Below are 24216 nucleotides of genomic sequence, written 5' to 3'. Positions count from 1 at the left end.
TCCTAAATTAGACAGAACAGAACACCCATGAAATCCTTGACCAATTGAAGGATATCCCCAAGATGACTCCTCTCTCCACCCCTTCGAGCTCTAAGATTACCCACAAATCTGTCCAATCCACAGACCATACCTTGACCGTGCCTAGTCTCACACCGAAATGGAATTCTCAAGGTATGGAGGTTGACAATATGCCACAGGAAATCATGACTGTAGTAGAAACGTAGCAGAAAGAAGTGGAATACAGGACATGGAAGAGGAGCCAGAGAGCTTCGACATTGGAGATTTGGATATATTAGGATTAGAGAAAGCTTGTAAGAAAAAGGAATACAAAAAAATCCTAGAAAGGCAACTGGAAAGCTTAGATTTCTTCCTCTCGAGAGCATAGCAGCAAAGAGTTTTAGGTATCCAGCTTGGGAGTCAATGGGATGGTAAAAATACTACAAAATATAATAAAAAAAGAGGCAGGAAAACCGATCTATAGAGAACCATCCACATTGGGGAAATGCTGGTAGAATTAGGAAGATATTCCAAGCTTACAAAGTATTGCAAACCCCTTCCTAGAAGTACACCATGAAGCTTATCTCATGGAATATTAGAGGGCTAAACAGCCCTGGAAAATAGAGACTGATGAAAAACAAGATTCAAATGGAAAAACCCCAAATTTTTTTCATACAAGAAACCAAATGTAACTCTACAATACTGGACCAAACACTTGCAAAAGTGTAGCCAGGCAGCAAAGCAACAACACTAGACACTTTTGGTGCTTCAGGAGGACTGGCCATAATCTGGGATTAACGAGCTATCATGCTTGATAATATTCACGCGAATAAGCATTTTATACAAGCCACCTTCCATATTACAGGGAAAAATGTACATGGTCATCTAACTAATGTCTACTTCCCCCAGGAAGCAATGAGCAAGATTGACATACTGAACACATTAGCTTTGATCAACTCGGAAACAACATATCCAATCTGGATCATAGGAGGAGACTTTAATATGATAACAAGGTTGGAGGAAAAAACAGGGGGCAGGGCCAGATTGGACAATGAAAGCATGCACTTCAAAAACTTCATTCAAGCCAAGTGTCTCATAGATATGGAATCCAACAATGGTGTATACACTTGGAATAAAAAACGAACAAAAGCACATCAAATTGCTTCAAGACTGGATCAGTTCCTGCTTTCGGATAATGCCATCCACATAGGTGGGGATTTCACGGCATCAATCTTACCAATCATAGGTTCAGATCATTGGCCTATCACGCTTCAATGGCAGAGGCCGGGTAATGCCACTCGCAAGCCTTTCCGATTTGATTCTTTCTGGATGCTGCACCCATATTTCAACAATCTGATTCAGGAGGTCTAGAAAAACTTCAAACCTCCGGATGGTACCAAAATGTATCAGTTCCAGCAAAAACTCAAAAATCTCAAGAACAACATTAAAATACCTTTGGCAATATCTTCCAAGCACAATGTGGTCTAAATCAAGAAATGCAATGACTACATCAGAGAATCTTCACGGAAGGACAGTCCGAGGAAACATCAGAGCTGGAGAAACACCTGCAATTACAACTATCTGAAAGAGCCAAGCAAGAAGAAATTATTTGGAAGCAAAAGTCAAGAATCAGATGGCTCAAAGAGGGTGAAAGAAACACAAAGTTCTTCCATCGCACTACTATCAAAAGAAGAATGCATAAAAACATCACCAATATTCAGAATCTATGGGGGATCGGTTGGAAAAACATGAGGATATTGAACAAGAGTTCCTTACCCATTTCAAGAAGGTACACCAGGAACCTTAGATTGATGGATGACAGGCTATTGAGAAAATAACCAAGAATATCCCTAAGATCATAACTGAGGAACACAATCAGCTCCTCCTTAGGCCAATCTCTTTACAGGAAGTGGAGAATGTCGTGCGACATCTGAAAGAAGGAAAAGTGCCTAGCCCTGATGGTTTTACTTCCAATTTATTTCACAGATTTTGGGATCTTATCAAAGACGAGGTTTGGCAAGTCGTGGAGGAATCTAGAACTAATCGATGGCTACTTCCTTCTCTGAATGCAATCTTTCTAGCCCTCATCCACAAGGAAGATCACCCACAAACTTCGGACAAATTCAGGCCCATTGCTCTATGTAATGTCATTTACAAAATCATCTCCAAAGTAATTTATTCCAACGTAAAACCTCTACTCTCTCTCCTCATATCTCCCAAGTAATCAGGCTATGTGGAAGGAAGGAAAATCATGGATGGAATCATTCTCACTCACGAGATTATACATTCATTGAAGCAACTAAAAAAGGCAGGTATGCTCCTAAAAATCAATCTTTCTAAGGATTTTTATAGTTTAAGCTAGAATTATATACACAAAATGCTAATAGCCTTTGGCTTCTCTCCTCCCTGGGTTAGATGGGTCATAAGTCTTATTTCCTCTTCCTTCTTCTCCATACTGATCAATGGGATCCCTTCCTCTCCCTTTCGGCCCTTTAGAGGCATCTGGCAAGGTGACCCCCTCTCCCCTTTCCTTTTCGTTTTAATGGTGGGAGGACTGGGACGTTGCATCAAAGAAGCGCTTCATTCCCAATATCTAAGAGGTCTTTCTTTCCCCAACTCCCTAGTCTTCACCCACTAGCAATTTGTGGATTATAATATGTTATTTGGCCATCCCTTAGTTTAGGAATCTCTCAAATTAAAAACCATTTTGTCTGACTTTTTGGATGCCTCTGGGGCTTTCATTAACAAGACCAAATCCCAGATATTCTTCTTTCACACCCCTGCTACAACCAAAAAATCTATTGCTCGAATCCTAGGTTTTTTAATAGCTGCTCTTCCCTCCAAATACCTATGATCTCCCATGACGGACTCTACTTTAAAGCATTCATCCTGGAAATTACTTTTTGGAAAATTAGAAGCTCATCTCTCTTCTTGGACTTACAGTGTGCTAAACATGGCTAGTCGTCTAGTCCTAATCAAAGCTGTGTTGCAATCCATGCCGCTCTACCTTTTTTTAGTTATGGCAACTCCAAAATGGGTCCTCAAAGAAATCAGAAATCTTCAAAGAAATTTCCTGTGGGGAAACACAAGCCAAAAGAGAAAATCGGCTCTGGTAAAATGGGATATAGTGTGCCTCCCAAAAATATATGGACGTACCAGGATTTTTGATCCTCAGTGTAGTAATGCAGTCATGGGAGCTCGTATCTGGTGGAAATGGATCTTGGAGCCACATACTCCCTGGGCTAACCTTTGGACAGTGAAATACGCCAATAACCGACCAGAGGATGATTTAATCAGACTCACAGAAGTTGGATCAGGTTCTCTCATCTGGAATGCAACCAAAGAACATAAGGATTTAATTCAACAGCACAACTTCTTGGAAATTAGGAATGGTAACAGTGCCCGGTTTTGGGAAGACTCATGGCAGCAAAGACCTAAGTTAAAAGACCTTGTCGAACCTCAGCACATACAGGACTGGGAAGGGCAACTGATGGCAAAGGTAAATCAATACTGGATGCATACCCACGCTCAAGGATACAGGCAATGGATAAATTCAGATCACATTATCGGGCAAGGCACTCAGCTCACCAAGGATTGTCTAGAAACAGAGCTTTCAAATAGGCAAATTCACTACTGTGATAAGAGGGATAAAATCAGATGGGGTTATGAAGAAAAAAGAACATTCTCTACACAAGAAGCTTACAATTTGACAATAAGAACTCAAATAGTCAAAGATCCACTTTGGAACAAAGTTTGGGCCCCCACCATTTGGCCAAACGCCTCCACTTTCCTCTAGCTGCTATGCCAAAATAAAATTCTCACTTGGGACAACCTACGAAAAAGAAGATTTCATAGGCCTTCTATGTGTCCAAACTGCAAAAAGGCGGAAGAAACCATTGAGAACCTATTCAATTCCTACCCATTGGTGAATGAACTTTGGGAAAAAGTAAGCTTCAGATGTCAAAAAGAAGGACGAGGTAATAGAATATCTCTAACACTCTACGTTCTTGGGCAAACAATCCTTACAAAACCAAACTATTAAATGCCCTATGGAATCTAATCCCAGGATTCCTCATGTGGAATGTTTGGAAAGAAATGAATCGTCGCATCTTCAAGGACCAAGCCTCCCCCTCAGAAGTTCTATAGAATAATATAGGTCAAAACCTTCAAGAAACCTTGATGCTTCAAGCCTGGTCAAAAGAAGATTGTCTAGCCATCCCTCAGGAACAGACTATCTGGGCAAACTGGAACCTTCAATGGAATCATATACAAGCAAATCAAGGCAAAACATCCTCACAAGGAAGGACAGACGACACATGGACCCCTTTGCCCCAGCACATGATTCAACTCAACTATAATGGGGCATCTAAAGGTAGTCCAGGTAAAGCAGGATATGGAGGAGTCTTCAAAGATCACAAGGGTGTTCTGCATCTAACCTATTTAGGCTCAATCGGCTGGGATACAAATAACTCAAAGGAATTAGAAGGGATGTTCATCCCAGGAATTAATATGACAAGACGGCAAGTCAACGGACAAGGTGGCCACATGGCTCCCTGCAACTTCCCCCATGCCACCCTGAATGGCACTCATGGCACATCGCAGGAACCATTTAATGACTGCATAGGCCGAGCCAGAGCCACTGCCCACATAAAAATGGAGCCTGTGAATTTCTTTGTTATTTTTCCCCCCTGATTCACTGTGTTTGTCCTTCGAAAGCGGGAGAGCCGAATGTGTGCACCATCGCTAGCCGCAAATGTTGGTTGTTAAGCTGTATCGATTTGGATAATGGCTTCCACCATTCCCACACCAACCTCTGCAATATTGCTCATGACCTAAACTCCTCTGTAACCTCTTCGCATAGCTCCTTTGTCAATTCCTCCATCCCTGTTGATTCTCCCCCTGTTCCCTTTCCCACCATGGTTCACCATCGTATGCACAGTCGAAGAGGGGGCATGCGAGGCAGCAGCTCTCATTCACCTGCTATGCCTAGCCCTGATTCGGCTTCCCCTGCTTTCTCTGCCGATAATCCCAACACGCTCAGTTTCGCGGGGCGGTACCCAGACACACGAAGTGGCAGAGGCAGAGCCTAGCTCCATAGCTCAGGTCGTGGTGATGCATTAGTTTGCACTGCCAACTTTCCCCTCTCGTCGCACCCTGCTCCTCACACCATGCAGTTCCACTTCCGCAGCTCACTGAACCATCCAGTTATCTTCGCCACTATCTCAATTACCATCATGGAAGGAATTAAGCCACCTACTCCTCTGGATGTTCACAATGAGGAGGCGAACAGAGCAGGTTCGAGCAGTAAGAGCCGGGACAACACTAGTGATTGGGAAACTGAAGAAGGTCGAACCAGAATGCATGGAAAAGATGTTGCTAGCAGTCAACATGTTGAGAAGGGCAAACTTAGTTACATGCAGGCTTCTGGTAGTCGCCAAGGAGACACGTCAGGACAGTGTGTAGGTATAGGCAATATGGACGAAGACAACCCGAACAAGTATGCGTGTGCAATTGTAGAGGAAACGGCCCCGTAAGACTAAGTGCCAAGTGTTGAGTATACCAGGTGGACATTTTGTCATGTTGACGGTTCAATTTCTGTTTAGTTTTATGTGTCTTCAAGTTAGGATTATGATCTGGTTAAAATGTCTCAGTAATGCCGTGATTAAACTGGTTATCCCTGTGTGGGTTATTTTTGGACTCATATTTTTAGACTGGTTCCCCCTCTGTTGGGGTAGTCAAAGAAAATTATTATGACTGTGTGATGAATGAGGCTTGGTTCCTCTATGGTCAAGCCCCACTGTAATCCCCCTTTTTTTTATCATATTAATAGATTAAACTTACTTAGAAAAAAAATACCAAAGGTTGAAGAATCTCTATCCTGTGAGCATGAGAATCTAGCTGACCAATATTCAATAAATGAAGGATATGTGCATCCTGATTAGATATTTATGTAGTGAAACTACTTTTTGCTACAGAAAAAAACTACTACTGTAACTAGAGAATCTAAGGCTATAGGTTATGGTCTCTCTTCTACACTCGGGACTAGGTATGCTTGAACTAAACCTATAATTTGAAATTTGGAGCTTATTAATAGATATTTATCATTTCTATCTATTTATAACTAGCAAGCATGAATAAAGTTGAGCCTCAAGTTTATGAGGTACTAGATATGATAAAAGTATTGACATGTTTTCATATTAAGTTTTTGGTACATAAAATATTTTCTTTCCCCATCAACTAACATAGATTTCTTTTGTTTTATAGGAATCAAAGCACAATTTTAACTCAAACACATATTCTGAATATATGATAAGTTTTAAGGTACAATGTTTCATATGCTTTCCATCTTTATCAAAATGCTAATTTTAATTTTAATTATATTGTTGGAGATGGACAACTTTTACAAAATTTGATATTTGATGCAACATATCTAATGTTCCACTGTTTTCAGCCATAGGGAATTCACTGCATCTTATGGGATAAGGTGATTTATCTAGTGTAGGTTTTACTAAATAAAAAAATTCAAAAATTCAAGTATTCCATCATTCCACTTCTTGAAGATATGATCTTGTCTGCATCACCCGGGTTATTTTTAGCTAGAACTTTGGATTTTAGGGTCATGCATGTATAATAATAATCTACTATATATATTCCACCATACTAATTAAAATAACTATACATGCCTAAGACATAGCTACACACATCTAAGATATAGCTAAAAACACAAGAAAACAAAAGAGGAGGTGTAGTTTTAAATTTTCTTCTCAACATTTTATCAACAAGTTTACTACCAATATAGATCTTTTTTGGTGCTTGATAATTTTGGAGTTAAAATGGATTTAGATTGTTTTATTATTAATTTTTTGTAAGCTACAAGAACATTGTAGTAATAAAAAAATTGTATTACATAATAAAATTAGAGAATCCAAACCATAAGATTAAATACATAGCTTTATCCAAAAAATTACTGAGGGTTAGAAAAACTAAGTCAAGAGTTTATCTTGAAAAGCATCAAGCACCAGCAGATTCCTAATAGCCAGAGCTATGTTGAGAAAGAAGATGCGCACAAAATCACACTTCCACCAACGATTGTTAATAAAGGATCACATGGAGGTGTGTTCTGGAGGACCAAGGCACTTCCTAAAAATAATTATTATTATCCAATTTTAAGGTAGCTAGAGTGGTCTTGACAAAGAATATGAGCACCAAACCAAATTTTCACTAACAATTGTTAATAAAGAGTACAGGGAAGCCTGACCTCGAGGACCATTTTTAAGGTTTGGGCTAAGCCATAGACCAAATTGGTGTATGAGACCCATGTTTGTGAGACAAGGGACCCACCTCCCCCAGCTGTTTGACTGCTAAGTCTACCAAGGCATACATACTCTACTCCCTTTAGTTTTGACCCTTTGAACCTTTTAGGAGGAAACACATGCTCTTAACCATTAGGCCCACTATCGAAACCACAATAATACGAAGAAGATCATAACCTCTAGTTTTCCTCATAATATTGCAAAAATATTCCCATTTTCGACTTAATTTTCATTAAAACCTTGACTGGTTAACAGATGCCTATGCCTACAGGTATGGATAATCCATAATCGAATGCCTCAGGTGTGGAGTATCATGTTATCACCGTGATCTAGGGATTAATAATTAGTAATCATGGATAATTGTAATTAGACGTAGGGATTTAGGAATCCCCAAGTATTTTAATTATATTTTGCAAGTTTGTTAACTTTGTTCACTGAGATTTAAACTTTGAATATATGAGTTTTGACTATCCCCAATTAAACTTTCCAATTAAACCAAATACACTAATAATTTTATTTCAAAAAAGAGAATTAATAACCAGTTATTGAAACAACCTATATTTCTAGCTATAATACTGTAACAATAATGAACCTGATATAACCTATTGCGAGAGAAGTTTACAAGGCGAAGAAACTTCTTTATAAATTGCTCGAAAATAAGAGTTAAAAGTGTGAACACAACATATGACTGAAGAGAAATAATAGGTTTTACCTGCTGAATGCATATTTCCCTTGCTAGGATTATTAACGCCAATAGTGTAGACATCATTATTAAAAAACAAATCATATACAAGGTCTATCTTAAAAATGTGCATCATAAATCCTCTAGACTGAAGTTCAACTTTCTAGCCATTGCCCTTCTCACCATCCACAGACAAACACAAACAGTGATAGTCAACCTCAGTTAATGTTCAACAGTCTCATTACTTTCATAATGACACTCCACAAACAAGTCCAAACTTTGAATGCTATTTCTTGGTCTTACTCTCCTGCCATTAATATCAGTACCATCAGAAGGTTGATCCCAACCATTAATATGAGTAACATCGGAAGGTTGATCGGAGAGACTCCTGTGATTTTCTCTGTTGCTGCAATCATCCTCAAACCAAACAACTACCTTTAGAACTTCTGACATAAGTAAAGGGTATTTCTATTGCAAACGCTCAAAACCCTTTGAACACATATGGCATCATCCTATTCTTCAATTACATTCATTATATGCTTATCAAATATGTTCTAGAAGAGTCTCCAATAATAAAACTTAGATTATTGAGATTGACTTCTTTTAGAAATAAAAATAGAAAAAGAAGTAAAAAAGCTAAGTCTTGTGTGATTCTAAATTTGTGATAGATTAGGCTACCCAAAAGGCTTTGGTCGATGATGTTACACGTGAACCCGTCCCTAGAGACATCAAGCATGCTTTTGTTTATTTTGAGTGGATGTCCTTTAATCATATCATTCCAAAGTTGAACAAAAAAATTGTCTCTCTAAAAATGATATGTCCGTGCTAGATGGTGCGGTGCACTAGGCCTTTATGTGTTCATTGATGGGGAGGAAGTTGAGTCACATAAATGGGGAGGAAGTTGAGTCTATACACTCTTTTCTATAATGGATGTCAAGGTTAGTTTTTGGAGATGGGATTATAGAAATGTCTAAATCATTGTCCATGATGAGCTTGTTAAATGTATAGGCTGAAAATTCAAAGTGGTGTGATAAGTTCGACTGTATAGGTAAAATTATGTTAAAGTTCTAGAGATACAAACATGTATATCTTCATTATTTTGTATATATAATATGTTTTCTAATACTAATAATAAAATATAATTTAGTACTTTTTTTTATATTTTGAGTAGTCATTAACCATTTATGTTTCATACATTCCAACATAGAATATGCTATAGTAGGTATGTATCTAGGCATATTTTTGACTTTACATTGTTATTATTTTTAATTCTTTTTAATCATACATTCCAATCTAGAATAGGCTATGGTAGATATGTATCTCAGCATATTTTTTATGCTTTACATTTTTATTCTTTTTAATTCTTTTTAAGGATAACTTGGTTTAAGAAAGATACATTAAAATATTTGTTATTTATTAATATTATCCTAAATTAATTATCCTTCCACTAATTTTAAATACTTTTAGAATTAATTTTGATGCCAAAAAAACCTACTGACGTAATAAATAAATAAATTAATTTAGTTTTAGTAAATTTTTTCTTTATATAATAAAGAAAAGTGGATGTTGAAATAATTTATTGGTATTTAAATGTTTGTAAATGTTACTATAAATTATATGTTGATCCATAAGAATTTATACAGATCCCTCTTATACCAATTTGCAAAAAAGTATTGCAACAAATATTAATTCTTCATTCGATATACAACTTTTCTTTCTTTCATCCTTTGTAATCAAATATTTATCATTTCGTAATATTTATAAAAGAATTATTTTTACTTTCTTTGTTTTGTTAGTAGAGATATTGATCCATAGAAAAATTAAAGTTTTTTCAACCTTTAAAATTGACAGGCATTTCCTTGTAGGGAGAACTCTGCTACCCACCTGTCGTCACTATGCACCACTCGATCTTTTGTTAGAAGATTGAATTATACTCATCCGTTGATTTGAGATAAGCTTGCATTTGGCGGTTTTGATTGGCTAGAAAGGTGCAAAGGATGGTTTCTTCATAGACCAGACGTCAATGGTTGCAATAGGTTGTTCTCTTTAAAAAAACTTTGAAGCTCATTGCTGGGAGCAAGAATCATCGGCCTTCGGCAAATGTCATTTTGGAAGATGGCAAATATTTACTGCAATCCCAGATGCATGTAAATTCCCTCGCCGGCCTCCCATACCTAGTAAGCACCTCGAATTCTTTAAGTTTTCTATTTGGACATTCATCTAAATCCTCTTTGGCTATCAATGGAGGCGGTTATGGTAGAAAATGTTATTTGATCAACGGTTGTGAGTCAGATTCTTTGAAACACTACGTTGTTTCTATTACAGTATGATTTGTAGAGTGTTACAACAAACGAACTCGAGGGATTTCAAAAATTCTTAGGGTTTCTTCCAGGTTTTTCACAACATACGCGAAGTGGAAAGGAGTTGTGATTTTTTTTTCTTGGAAGGAACTATTATGGCATCAAGCAGGCATGGAGGCAACCACGGTCCACGACCATGAGTACAACAGAGACCGGGACTGGGACCAAGAAATTCTAAGGCAGAGGAATTCTCATTATGTGAACAAAAGCGACAAACATGAACGAGAAGGGGTCGAGAAGAAGACCGAGATAGGGACAGGGATCGGGAGGCCGATAGGAACAGGGACTGCTCATGAGACTGCAGGTCTAGGGTTAAGCTTACAGATAGTAGGGATAAGGATCAGCAGCTCGAAAATGATTAGAACATGACCTACTACTCTGGTTACCCTTCATCACCCTCTCGGGGTTACGGATATAGCCGCGGTAAAGGGAGCCATGCCACCAGTGATACAGATAGAGAGGTCGGTGAGGTCTCTAGCGGGAGTGCTTATGAGGACGGTGGTGGTTGGTGTATTGACGCGGATTTAGGGTTTCATTTCGAACGGTATTGGACAGGCGAAGGTGAGGTGTACAAGAGGGACCTAGATAATAATGCCCCCGTCTCCGGAATGCGAAAAAGAAAAGTATTTTCCAATAGTGTGGGATTTAGACAAAAAGGCTGGATCATCTCCGATCCCTTGCAGAACAGTCAAAGAATTCAAGTAGTTTAGGAGGTTTGAGTGTTATAGAAGTGATGCAAAGAAGATATATTTCCAATGGGAGAAGTCCAATCTACGTCGTCCGAGGATGAGAGGGAACCTGGACAGCTGCGAGATGGTCTGAAGATGAGGAAGAGCCTTTACAACCTCGATACATGCCCCCGTCTACGGAACGAGAAGAAAAAAGTATTCTCCATTATTGTAGGATTTAGGCGAAAAGCCCAGATCATCTCCGAGATTGGCAGAAGAGTCGAAGAATGCATATAGTTTAGGAGGTTCGAGCGCTATAGATGTGTCCGCATTGAAGTTTAGCCGCACAATGCTCCATCTGCCACGTCGATTTTTCAGCCCACCACAGCGAGTTTGAACTTGACTTCCAATGCTTCTGCTGGAATCTTCAGTTCACCAGCTAATGGCTTGGTAGGCAAGTCTCTCCAGATTTCTCCAAGCGAATCTCGAGGAAGGAACTCACATGCGTCTGGATCAAAAGGACCGACCCCTTCTTTCACATATAAAGTGTGTGAAGATTATGTTTCTCCACTCTCGGCCCAACTCCCAGCTCGTCACTCTGGAGGCAATGGAAGTAATGCCAAAAAAGAGGATATTTTTCCATTGGAAGAACACCAATCTACGTCGTGAGACGAGGAGAGGAAACCTGGACAACTGCTTGACAGTCTAAAGCTTTAAGATAAATAAGAGCCTTTGCAACCTCGCTAAATTTTAGCTTCTGACGGGGTAGATGAATATAACTCTCCCAGAGCTGTAAGGTTTGAGAATGAGGGCACAAAGAAACGAAAGAAACGTTCAACAACATGGACAGTGAGGAGGGGAGGTACTCTTGAGAGCGCAGTGGCATTAAGCATGGCAGTGGTCAACGCATTTCTCCTGAACCGGGAGAATAGGTGGGAGAGAGATCAGAGGGTGCAGGAGGAAAATAAAAGAGTTCTGAAGACGATGCAGGTGAACATATTGGTGGTGTCTTGGGGAAGGATGATGTAAGAAGAGATCAACAGTATGTCCTAGAATTAAATCAATGAGAGCTTATGGAAATGGATGATGGCAACAATAGTGAAGATGATAGTATTGGACAACCACCTGAATCGAAGTCTCATGATGAGCCCAAGTCTTCGATTCAACCTGAGATTCCAATCGCACAACGAATGAATGATATGCTACAAGGTTGAAAAAGTGTCAATGAATTTGAGAGGATTAACAAGATAGACGAAGGCACATATGGGGTTGTCTGTAGAGCTAAGAATAAGAAAATGGGGGAGATAGTCGCTCTAAAATAAAGGTAAAAAACGGAAAAGAAAGAAATGGCTTTCGGGTGACTTCTCTCACGGAGATAAATGTCTTTCTATCATTCCATCACCCATAGATTGTTGATGTAAAGGAAGTAGTGGTAGAAAGCAACTTGGACAACATTTGTATGGTGATGGAATACATGGAGCATGATCTGAAAGGACTTATGGAAACCATGAAACAACCTTTCAGCCAAAGAAAAGTTAAATGTTTGATATTGCACCTCTTTGAGGGTGTTAAATACCTTCATGATAATTGGGTGCTGCATAGGTACAAGTTCCTTATGTTTTCGTTTACATTCTATATTGTTTTTAAATGATGCGGTATTGTGCATGCCATGTGTGCACTTGATATGTTGTTAGGTTTTTTCTTCGTCTATTTATCAAAGATAAATAAAGGCATATTGTGCATGCCATGTGTGCACTTGATATCTTTTGTTAGGTTCTTTCTTCGTCTATATATCGAACTATTTATCCAACATAAAATACAAGGAGACATATATTTTTTTATGGAAATCGATGATGAATGAACTATCTACTTTGTTTATTTTTCTAGGGACTTTGAAGACTTCAAACCTTCTTCTAAACAATTGTGGTGAATTGAAGCTATGTGACTTTGGTTTGGCTCGTCAGTACGTTAGTTTTTAGAGACCTTATACGCCAATGGTTGTCACCGTATAGTAGCTTAATAATTTTTTTAAGATATAGTTGTGCGGCTTTCATATTGATTGCATGCAATACAATCTCCGGTTGAAAATTTAATTTGACATTTCATGACCATACCAAATACAATTTTCACCATTTTTAATTTATTGATATTATTCTTTGTTACTAATTTCTTTATATGAAAAATGGTAAGTTAGTGAAAAAATTTAATTACTTTAGTGTTCTTTAGTTGGATTCTTTTTGTACTTTAGACATGATGTGATCAAATTAGTTTAATGAAATAGATAGAAATATTTCCAACATCTTCTATGGGTTTTCTTTTCTACTCTCGAAATAACGATCAAATTCATTTAATTAAATAGTTAGGATTATTTTTCAACGACCTTTCAAAGCTTATAGGTTTTGCGAAAATTCAATAGCACTTGGCAATATTGAGAGAAATTCAATGACATGAAACCCTTAGTGTTTGGGTTTCCTTTGGGAAGCTCTTTGTATAAATTTGAAGTCTATTGCATAGTTCAATGGTGGGAAGTTCTTTGTAGACATCTCAATACTATTGCAGAGTTTAATGCAGGTCTTTTTTCCTTTCTTGTTGGTGGATTTAGAAGAAAATCTCCTTATAAGAAAGGAAATTATGGCAACCTCAGGATAGTCATATTCTAGATGATGATTATAATATTGAACCTGAGTTAACACAAAGAAAAAAGATAATAATTATATTCAAAGTGCCATAAAAAGAACAAACACACGTACCCCTTGTTCTAGCCAATGAAGAAGATTGTATTGAGAAAATTATGTCCTAGTCTCCAACCAAGGACGTAGACTGGAAATACCTAGAAGATTGCGAATTTGAAGGGGTATTATTGGAGGATCTAGCCAGTGGATTGGAGGATGAAATGACCTCTTCAATGAGGAAAGAAATATCTAGTGACATGTCACTTTATTTAGGCATTCATGGAAAACCTGTATAGTTGAAGAGGTTAGGGCGCATATCAGTTGAACCACTCGAGTCTCATGCAAAATAAGAAACATTTGATGTTAAATATTTTCCTCGAGAAGCCTTTAACTATAATCTTAATTTGGACAAGACTATAAAGAAACAACCTTTCATAAAATAAAAAATCCATCTCCTTACTGTAGGATGGAGGTTTGAGTTCAAGTCTCGCAAGGGGCTGTCATGATGTTCGTTATATCTCCCCTATAGGTGAGAATTATCATTCTCTTTTACAAGAATTTTTGGCATGGAAATAGAAGCAAAATATTCATGGAGTAATATATGGAAATCATAACAATAATGTGTAGGGGCTAACAAATCAAGAAAATGCTTTTGGGGGTGTTTCTTCATTTCCTCCTCTGCAGAAAACTCAGGCATGGATTTCAAGAAACATGTCTTCAAATCTTGTATGTCGAAAGAGGTCGAGGAGAATCTATAATTCTAGGGAAGTAGTAAAACATGAAAACAACAATAACAAAATTGTTGAGGATGCTTTCAAAACTAACATGGGACTAAAGAAACAGGTATTTAGGAGACAACGGATGCATAATTGTGTCAATAAGAGGATACATGTTTCAGAGGAAATGTTTCCTCTTACAGAAAAATATACTAGGGTAAAGGAATATACCTTTGAATCAAAGAGATTTTTCTAGAAAAAATGTGATGAGAAGTGAAAGTGCATAAGGACCAAAACTTAAAAAGTCAAGGCAAGGTCTATTAGAAATTTCTGCAATTGATAGTAGAAAGCATAAAGTTGGTTTATAAGATTTTCTTGAAGGTTAAAAAGATAGGAGAGGAATACCATGCCCCCTTGTGGAAATAAATTTTGACAATGTGTCGAAGTGGTTGATAAGATGCACAAGCTGTCTCAGAGCCCTAGAAATAAAAAAATCAATTGGACAATGTGATTATGTTGACAGTAGATGGAAACTAAAATCATTGGTGCATGGAAAGTCCAGTGTCTTTAACCAGATTTCTCCAAGCGACTCTATAGGAAAGAACTCACACAGGTTTGGATCTAAAGGACCCACCCCTTCCTTCACACATCAAGGATGTGAAGATTATGTTTCTCCATTCTTGGTTGAACTCCTAGCTCCTCACTCTGGAGGCAATGGAAGTGATGCCAAACAAGAGGATATTTTTCCAATGTAAGAACTTCAATCTACATTGTTAGTGGATGAGAGGGGACCTGGACATCATCCTGATAGTTCAAAGTTTGAAGATGAGGAAGAGCCTTCACAACCTCACTAGATTTTAGCTTCTCTTCTCGCAGATGAATATAACTCTTAGATAGATGCAAGGTCTAAGAATGAGCGCACAAAGAAATGGAAGAGATGTTCAGTGAAAAATGATAATGAGCGGAGGTACACTTCAGTGTGAAACAACATTAAGAATGGAAGTGGTCATAGTATTTCTCCTGATCCGGGAGAATACGTGTGAAAGAGATCAAAGGGTGAAAGAGGAAAATCAAAAAGTTCTCACGATGATGGAGATCAAAGTATTGGTGGTGTCTCTGTTGGGTTCTGTTATATTATTTCCATGACTACCCCACACGGGGGAGGCGGGTTGGGGTAGTAGCCCTATCTGTACGTTGCATCAGTCGCTATCGAGGGGTCACATGTAGGGTGGCTTCCCCCCATGTCGAGGGGTGGCAACCCCATTGCACGATGTCCCAAGGAGCACCGTGGGAAATTTTTTTTGGGACCCTATATTAGGTGGGCAGACCTTCTTATAGTTTTGTGCATGGATTTCACACATGGTTTTGGGCATGCTGGTTTTCTATACATGGTATTTTCTAGATATGGTTAAGGGAACTATGTTTGTATTTTAATCCAGGGTTAATGGATTGGGGGTTACAGATGCTTCGATATGTATATATATGTATTATAGCATTGAAAGGGACACAATTAAAATCAATCTGGTATTCTCGGTTTTTGGATCTAGGGGAAAATCTTTGTGTATACATGTTTTATGTTTTATGCTCTCACTATTGTTTATTTTTAGTTTTTTTAGAATTCGTATGTAGCTAATTTTTGTATAATGTTATAACCTACTTTTGCTATGAGATTTGTTTTGGCTTCAAGGGGATGTGTTTTTTGCTAATGGGTTTTTTCTTAGGCCCGTGCTAGACCCTGTTTAGTGGGAGATCTGTGGGATCGATTCTTGTGGTGAAAGAAGATGGAGAGTAGTCTAAAGATAAAGATCAAGAAATTTAATGGTTAGAGTTTTGAGTTGTGGAAACTCAAGATGGAGGATCTACTAGTGGATAAAGAGTATTGGATCATGGTAGATCCCTGTACTAAACCAACAACAATGTCAGCTGAAGGCTGAGTGAAGTTGGGTCAGAAGCAAAGAGAACAATACGATTGTGTGTCTCAGATTTAGTATTGTTGAATGTATCAAGGAAGCTCCAACGAAGGCTTTTGGGACAATTTAGGGACTTTGTACCAATCTAATTCTCTAGTGAATAAATTGTTCCTACAAAAAAATCTCTATAACCTGAGGATGGAAGATGGAGACTCGGTGATAGAGCATCTGAACACCTTTAATACTATTGTAAGTCAATTATTATCTATTTATATTAAAATTTCAAATGAATATAAGTGAAATAGTTTGTTTTGTTCTCTACTAGATTTGTGGGATAGTCTAGTTGTTGCAATAAGTAGAAATGAAACTGCCTTGCACTTTGGTGAAATAGTCTCATCCTTGCTGTCGGAGGAGATGAGACGGGAAAATATGTAGGGCTAGAATGTGAGGCGTTGTCTATACAAAGATGGTCCTAGACTGGAAATAAAAGTAATTCCTCGAGTGGGAGATATAAATATCCAAGAAAACATGTAAAGGTGTGCTGGAAATGCAGAAAGGAAGGGGAACTTAAAAGGGACTATAAATCTAAAGCTCTTGAGAAAGGAAAGGTATCTGATGATGCCCCTTCTACAGAGGCGAAAACCACCTCAGATGAAGGTAGGGATGTGTACTTGGCTTCTTCTTCAAGTACACATGTAGATCATGAGGCATGGTTGATTGACTCAGGTGCATCCTTTCACTTCACTCCGCATAGAGAGTGGTTCTGCGAGTATGAGAAATATGATGGTGGTGATGTCTTATTAGGGGATGACATAAATGCTAGAATCGTTGGTCACAGAAAATTCAAGTTGAAGTTGCAAGGTGGAAGGATTAGAACTCTTCCGAGTGTTATGCATATTCGTGCATTGGCTAGAAATTTGATTTCTATAAGTAAGCTAGATGATACAAGTGTTAAAAAAGTGTTCGATAAAGATACTTGCAAGATGGTTCGAGGAGAACTAGTATTGATTCAGGGAGTTCAGATTGGAACTCTATACAAGCTTCAAGGTCACAATGCTATTGATGGGTGCAACAGTTTTGTGGTTTCTAAAAGTGGAGCATAAAATTTAGTGGTCTCTAGAGAAAAGACCATGCTATGGAATCAAAGGCTTAAACATATTGGATAGAAGGGCCTTGGAATACTTCACTGTAATGGTATTGTAGAACGTATGTCTAATAACTGTCTCGATTTTGACTTCTATGAAAAGTATGTATATGGGTAGCAAAATTAGGTGAGGTTTCCCCTTTGGTCGTAAGAGGGCGAAACGAATACTAGAGCTTGTGCCCAGTGATGTGTTTGGATCTGTGTCTGTTCCATCACTAGGAAATTATGTGTAATATGTATCATTTATAGATGACTTTTCAAGGAATACATGGATATATTTCCTTATGACGAAATCTGAAGTCTTTGATAGGTTTAAATAATTTAAGGCTCTGGTGGAAAAATAGACAGAGAAGAAGATAAAGGTGTTGAGGACATATGATGATGGAGAGTTTTGCAAGAAGGAATTTGAAAAGTTATGTAGGAAGTTTGGTATAGCACGGCAGAAGACTACTCCATACACACCTAAGAAAAATGGAGTTGTAGAAATAATGGAAAAGACGTTGATGGGAAGGGCAAGAAGCATGATCAATGGTGTCAGGTTAGGACAAGAATTCTTGGTAGAGGCAATGGAGACTATATATTACTTGGTCAACAAATCACCTTCACCAACGTTGGAGAATAATACTCCATAAGAGGTATGGACTGGTAAGAAACCTTCTCTTTCACATCTGAGGGTATTGGGATGTGATGCATATGTACATGTTCCAAAGGTGAAAAGAACAAAGTTGGATAGTAAATCTGAAAGTGCATATTTATTGGATATAAGGATGGTTTAAAAGGTTATAAGCTTCGAAACCCATAAACAAGGAAGGTTGTGTACAACCGAGATGTGGTGTTTATAGAGGTGAAAGATGTTATTAAACATGAAGTTCTACCAAAGGAACCTGAGAAGATGGAGTTTGAGCAAAAGGTGGAAGAATTAGACACTACACCAGAAGAGGAATCAGAAGATGAAGAACCATAGAGTCTAGCTGTGAGAAGATCAGTTTGAGAAAGAAGGCAGCCAAAAAGGTATATTCCATCTACTTTCTGTGCAAAGTTTTCTTTATCTATTATTGTTGATGATCCCAGAACTGTGATGGAAGCAGTAGATTCAGAGGATGACAAACATTGGAAGAGGCCATGGTTGATGAAAAGACATATTTTCACAAAAATGAGGTGTGGGATCTGCTGGGTTTACCGATTGGAAGGAAACCCATTGGCAGCAAATGGGTGTCCAAGAAGAAGAAAAATGAAGAAGGAAAGGTGGAGAAATAAAAAGCTCGATTGGTAGAAAAAGGTTATTCCCATGTGTCAGGAATTAATTTGGGTGATATTTTTTCTCCTATTTCCAAGGTAGCTTCTATTAGATTATTTTTGTCCATTATTGTTGCTTTTGATTTTGAGGTAGAGAATATGGATGTGAAGACAAAATTTCTTCATGGGGATTTAGAAGAAGAGATCTACATGAAGTAACCTAAAGGTTTTGTAGTGAAGGGTAAGAATGAATTAGTATGCAAGTTGAAAAAGTCTTTGTATGGATTAAAACAGTCACTAAGGATGTGGTATCAGAAATTTGATATACTTATACAAGGACTTGGCTTCACAAGAAGAAAAGCAAATCATTGTGTGTATTTTAAAATAATTCGTGATCGTGTTATCTATCTAGTCTTATATGTGGAAGATATGTTGCTAGTTGGAAATGACAAAGAAATTATCCAGGATTTGAAGACCCATTTGTCCTCTAAATTCGACATGATAGATCTAGGTGTTGCAAACAATATTTTAGGCATGGAAATTAAACAAGATTGGGAAAAGAGGAAGATTTGGTTAAACTGTAGGAATTATGTTGAGACAATACTGCAAAGGTTTAATATGGAGGATAGTAAATCTGTGAAGGTTCATATTCATGTAGGTGTAAAGTTATCTATTGAACACTTCTATATTAACATCAATGACAACCTAGATTAAAAAAGGCCTTTATCTTTATATTACCACTATAAATTGAATGCTAAGAAACAAACATGGAAACTGATAAAAAGAAGAGTAAATTTAAACCATCATATAATCTTGGTGATTTAGAATTTTTAATGTAGATGGCTGAGTGTGGCCCTTAGTGAGCAACATGGGTCTGAAGGGATTTCCAGGTTGTCTAAATTGGAAACTAGGGCCAAATTCCACTTTGGAACAATCATATGATGCAGATGATGATTGCATTGAATTCCTGTTTTCGAGAGCCATACTAAAATTGACATAAAGATAATCAAATCTGGATAAGAGAAGGTGTACTTATGAAGAAAAGCACGCACATGCACATTAGAAAAGATTGACCCTAATGGTAATTTGCTTACCCTTGGAAGCCTATAAAGACAAGTGACCTCAAGCTCATTTGGACATCACCAAGCATATTCTTTTTTTCTTATTCATTGATTGGTTGAGATAGGTTTGAGGCTAGGTCAACAAAAGTTCATAGAAGTCGAAAATTATAGGGTTCGAAGCCCGCATATCTTCTTAGGGTTTTGGATTACAGTTGTTGGCTCGTCAGAGGATAAATTTGATTGCATTTGTTGGCATGTAGGCTCAAGGGAGCGACTAGAACCCTTCAGTCACTCACACAACTCCTCCTCCCTACAACTAGAAATTTTGACTGAGATTTGACCATTGACCAAAGTTGACTGCACACACGGAAAGTTGTCTCTAATATATATTGATGTTGGAAACATATTTCTCAATTTTATTCAGTTATTTCGTTGAATATTGTACATGGATCATTGTATTGGCTGCTAAACATTTTATGACAATCTAATAGAAGAAGAATTTCAAAGGGTTTTCCCCCTTGTGGGGTTTTTCCCTGGTCTTTGCCCAAACCTTGTGTATCTTGTTGATGTGTTGATTATCTCCATTGTCATTTCATTTATTGTTCTATCTTCAATTATTGTTGATGACTGAAAAGATTAATTTTTATTGGAAAGATTGTTGTGAAGTGTTGAATTGAGCTAAACCAATTGATACAACATAGAACAATCTGAAAATTTAACATGGTATCAGAGCTAAGGTGAAGGAAATCCCAAAAAGGAGACAAGAATTTAAGCAATCGTCTTTGTAAAAGTTGAAGGACACAATCTAGTCAGGTCAAGATGTCTTCCTTCTTTAAGGAAAAAGAGAAGTTGGGTGACTCATCTAACATTGTTGAATGGAAAGCCAGGTTGGATATCCAACATAGAACAATCTGAAAATTTAACATGGTATCAGAGCTAAGGTGAAGGAAATCCAAAAAAGGAGACAAGAATTTAAGCAGTCATCTTTGGAAAAGTTGAAGGACCCAATCTAGTTAGGTCAAGATGTCTTCCTTCTTCAAGCAAAATGAGAAGTTGGGTGACTCATCTAGCATTGTTGAATGGAAAGTTAGGTTGGATATCCATTAACGGAGTTTTGAGGTATAAAATGAGCCTCCAAAGAAAGTTATAAAATAATAATGGAAATAATAAAATAATATTAGATTACATCATCAAATTTTAGAGGGAAGAAACAAAAAAAATATTTTTTCAACTCGTATTTTCAACTTATCTCCCTATGGGTTTACTCAAATTTCAAGTAGAAACACACATTCGATTCCAAATTTGATTCCTCATCAAATGAGTACCCATGTTCCATACTTTAAATGGACCTTACTACATGAAAAATGAGAAATACATGAAAAACGTGATTACAATCACCTTTTTTCATGTATTTTTCATTTTTCCTGTAACGGGGCACATCAAAAGTATGTAACATGGTTAATATATGCATGAGGAATTAAATTTTTCATCCAACGAGTACTTCCACTCGAAATTTGAGTAAAACCTTAGGGAGATATGTCGAAAATAGGAGTTGAAAAAGTAGTTTTATTTTTTATTATTTTTTACTATTTTTACCCTTTTACTCAAAAAATGGTGAAACATCCCCCCTGATTAACATCATCATATTGAATCCTACTGGTTCTTTATAGTTTATTTTGGTTGTACATTTTTCTTAGGAGGCCCATTTCAGACCTCAAAATTCCCTAATGATAGCTAGCGACAATGATGTTTTTTATTACATTCAAGGAAAAGTGCCTGAGCATCGAGAAAATGCTTCTATTGTTATTAAGAAGAAGAAAAAGAAAGGTGAGTTATAATAAAAAAAAATTATAACAAATGGTTTACAAGATAATTTACTTGCATATGTTAGAAATTTCAGGAAGTCTAAGGAAATGTATGATAATATAGTTGGCAAGTATGAAGTCAACAATTTGAATGAAATCGTCTCCTTGAAAGACCAGCTCAAAGACACAAAGATGAACAAAGGAGAGTGATCCATATTTAAATAGGAACACAACAAATTACAGATATAACCATAAATACAGAGATGCAGTGGAAATAACACTTCATTTCATTAATATCAAATACTGAAATATGCTTACAAACATAATGGAAATAAGACTAGCTCAGGTGATGGTAGCTTATCTCTGAGAAGAGATGTGGTGGCTATATGCCTCTGAACTCGGTTACAATGAGGCTCAAGGGAATTTCTATTATCGAAAAATAAGAGAAAACCCCTAAAAAACTAAAACCGTAACCCAAGGAGATGTAACACGAAGATTTTATGAGCCCCTTTGCGGTTAGTTGGGCAGCCAACTTCCCGGGGTCGTAACTTGGTCATATTAGCTCTGTTTGACGGATATGATACTTTGTTGTAAATATCTCTCTCAGGACTACAACTGCTGATGCGATTTCCCTTGAAATCAATGGATGCATTTGGCCAAGAAAACATTATTTCAGGCCTCAAAACAAATTTGGAGGTGGAGCACCCAAAAAACTGCCAAAAGTAATAAATTATGCTACAATTAAGGAAACTAAAAGAAACTAAAAGAAAAATGATGAGGGTCCAAGTGGAATAGTCAAGTGGCCACCAATATCCACCTGGATCAGTCCTCCCCCCCTTAGGAAGGAATGGTCTCCATTGCATTGAGTTCCTCCATGAGATGAGGAAACTTCTGCTGAACTAGGTCCCGAGTGAGCCATTTGCCTTGGTGTAGGAGTTGGATGGCTTTGACAAATCTATATAGATGGATGTTTTCCTGGCGAGTGTTCTTGATCTGTGTGTCCATGATCTGATCAATTGCAGCTTGTCCCATGTAGTCTAGATTTAACTCTGTTGGTCCGAGTTGTTCTAGAATGTTAGATGTGTCCAGTAATAGTGGAAAGTATGGTCGAAGGCGATCCACATTGAACAATAGGTGGAGTCCAAGGAATTGGGTAATTATGAGCTTAAAAGTATTATCTCCCACAACCTTGGTGATAGTGTATGGATCATATCGAAGTGGGAGAATCTTGTGGTGGGGCCCAATGAGGCGATGCTTCTGCAAATGTAGCCAAACTTTGTCGCCCACCTAGAACTTGTGTGGCACCCGATGTTGATCATGTCGCTAATTGTACTTAACATTGGATTTGTCCAATATGTCATGGACCTGTTGGCAGATGTGTTGAATGTGTTTAATGAATCTATTTGCCTTGTTAGTTTTGGGCTGGACATGAGCTGAATCTTCCTAAGTCACTGCAGATGGTATGGCCACATCAATGGGACATAGTGACTGGAATCCCAAGCCCACTTGAAAAGGGTTGTGGCCAGTAGAGAAGTGGAGAGTCCAGTTATAACTGTACTGGACATAGGGGAGGCTCTCATCCCTTGTGCGTGGATGATTTGAGTTGTACATGCATAGAATGTGTATGATCATCCTATTGATGACCTCTGTCTCACCACCAGTTTTGGGATGGAAAGTTATGGACTTAGTGAGCTTAGTGTCCAGCATCGACCAGAGACTGTAACAATATGTATTGAAGAACCTGTTGTCCCAATCTGAGATGATAGACCGTGGGATCACAAAGTGTACCCACACTCATTCAAAGAAGAGTTTAGGAGTTGCTTATGCTGTGATATTCTTCTTGTAGGCCGCCATAATGGCCATCTTCGAGAATATGTTGACAACCACAAAAACACAATTGTTGCCATGCTTAGTAGAAGGAAGGCCTGACATGTAATCCATGAAGATACATTTGTAAGGTCAACTAGGGGTAGGCAATGGTGTAGGAAGTGCAGGATCTGATGTACTTCCTAATATCCTGTTGAAGATTCGGCCAATAAAAATACTTCTGTAATACTGCCACCATTTTCTCGACCCTGAAATGCCCAACAACTTGACTGTAGTGTGCTTCCTAAATCATCTTGGCACGCTCACTTGAAGGAACACAAGGTTGTCCCAGGTGGCATAAGAGATCACCCAGAAGGTGAAAATATGGAACTTGTTAACCCTCCAAGAGCATATGGTATGTGTCGCCAAATTCTGGGTCACTTTTGTAGACAAATGGCCAATCAAAAGTCTCTTGCCCGCAAGAGTTGAGCACAGTGGTTAACGTGATGATTGGTGGTTGGCTGAGGCAATCTGCAACATTATTGGCGTTGTCCTTCTTCTACTTGATATTCAAATGGAACTATTGCAGGTATGTGGACCACTTCTGATGGAGATCATTCTGCAACTTCCTTTGCATCTGTATGGACTACGAGGGTTGGTGGTATATGTGGATGATCATTTCCTTCCCTAAAATATAATGCTTCCATTGTCGGCAGGCTTGCACAATGGAATACATCTCTTTGTCATAAGTGGGATACTTTTGAACTGTGTCTGAAAGTGTCTCACTGTGATATCTCACTGGATGCACCTATTGAGTAAGGATTGCCCCAGTAGCATGGCCAGAGG

General features: G+C 37.9%; 1 pseudogene; it reads left to right on the top strand.

Moving 5' to 3' along the window:
- The first annotated feature begins 10447 nt into the window (after positions 1-10447).
- LOC149159087 (uncharacterized) lies at positions 10448-13032 on the top strand (annotated as a pseudogene).
- Positions 13033-24216: the final 11184 nt, after the last annotated feature.

This window comes from Pinus tabuliformis, chromosome 5_2 (genome assembly GCF_031772625.1).
Source record: "Pinus tabuliformis cultivar Carrire ecotype Pingquan chromosome 5_2, CPIR1, whole genome shotgun sequence".
Classification (NCBI taxonomy): Eukaryota; Viridiplantae; Streptophyta; class Pinopsida; order Pinales; family Pinaceae; genus Pinus; species Pinus tabuliformis.
Note: the sequence above shows the minus strand (reverse complement) of the source record. Positions and strands in the feature narration are given on the sequence as shown.